This window comes from Mandrillus leucophaeus, unplaced genomic scaffold (genome assembly GCF_000951045.1).
Source record: "Mandrillus leucophaeus isolate KB7577 unplaced genomic scaffold, Mleu.le_1.0 Scaffold118, whole genome shotgun sequence".
Taxonomy (NCBI): Eukaryota; Metazoa; Chordata; class Mammalia; order Primates; family Cercopithecidae; genus Mandrillus; species Mandrillus leucophaeus.
In genome coordinates, this window is record NW_012100098.1 from 539,888 (window position 1) to 541,202 (window position 1,315).

Below are 1,315 nucleotides of genomic sequence, written 5' to 3' on the forward strand. Positions count from 1 at the left end.
AAAAAAAAAAAAAAGGTAAGTAAGTAAATAAATAAACAAACAAATAAATAAATAAATAAATCAGACACAACCATGATCTGAATCAGGAAGGAATGTCGTGCTGCAAATCCCAGGTACAGCTTGGGTCTGGTCCCCAACCTTGCCTGCCTATTGGAGTCACCTAGGGAGCTTTTCAAACATTTGCCGAGTCCTGCCCTCCAAACACCTGAATCAGAATCTCTGGTGCTGGAACCCGGGCCTCAGTATTGTTTGTAAAGCTTCCCAGGGAGTCTAATGTGCAGCCTGTGCAGTTAAGTTATAGCACACAGAGGAAAGACCTACAGACTGGGAAACTGAAGATATGGTTCCTGCTTTAAGCTTCCAGCTCTGTGACCTCAGACAAGTCGCATGATGCCTGTGGACCTCAGTGTCCAACTCTCAGAGCCAGAGCCAATAATACCCACTGCCTTGCATACCTCACAGGATTGTAATGAGGATCAAATGCATAAGCGCCCTGGGAACTGTGAGACTTTGTCGAATGGGAGGGCTAATCGTATCAGGTGCATCGTCTTGGATTACTCTGATCAGCTTGACTCAGCTGCAAGTACTGCTCAGGCTCCCAAGAGACTTCCTGTTTTACCTTCAATCAGCTGTGCATCCTATAATGTTGGCTGGTGTCTGTTTTTTGCAAAAACAAAACTACCAAAGATCAAAATGGCCGGGGGTGGTGGCTCACACCTATAATCCCAGCACTTTGGGAGGCCGAGGCGGGTGGATCACGAGGTCAGGAGTTTAAGACCAGCCTAACCAACATGTGAAACCCCATCTCTACTAAAAGATACAAAAAATTAGCCGGGCATGGTGGCAGGTGCCTGTAATCCCAGATACTCGGGAGGCTGAGGCAGGAGAATCACTTGAACCCAGGAGGCGGAGGTTGCAGTGAGCCAAGATTGTGCCACTGTACTCCAGCCTGGGCGACAGAGCGAGATTCTGTCTCAAAAAGAAAAAAAAAAAAAAAAAAAAAGATGAAGATATGCATCACTTGAAGACCTAGGTTAGGTTAATTAATTTGTACTCCACGCAGTAGAGTACTAAGCAGCTACTCAAATGAATGGGGCAGGTCTATGCATACTGATTCAGAAAGGTGTCCAAGACATAACTTTTTTTTTTTTTTTTTTTTTTGAGATGGAGTCTCGCTCTGTCACCCAGGGTGGAGTGCAGTGGAGTGATCTCAGCTCACTGCAAGCTCCACCTCCCGAGTTCACGCCATTCTCCTGCCTCAGCCTCCCGAGTAGCTGGGACTACAGGCACCCGCCACCACGCCTGGCTAATTTTT

The 1,315-nt window shown here is 46.7% G+C and overlaps 1 protein-coding gene across 1 annotated transcript in view; it reads right to left on the reverse strand.

The window, feature by feature from the left end:
• Positions 1–1,315, reverse strand: part of KRT18 (keratin 18, type I) — a gene marked incomplete at its 3' end in the record, with an annotated part of 14,628 nt that overhangs the window by 843 nt on the left and 12,470 nt on the right. The window lies entirely within an intron of this gene.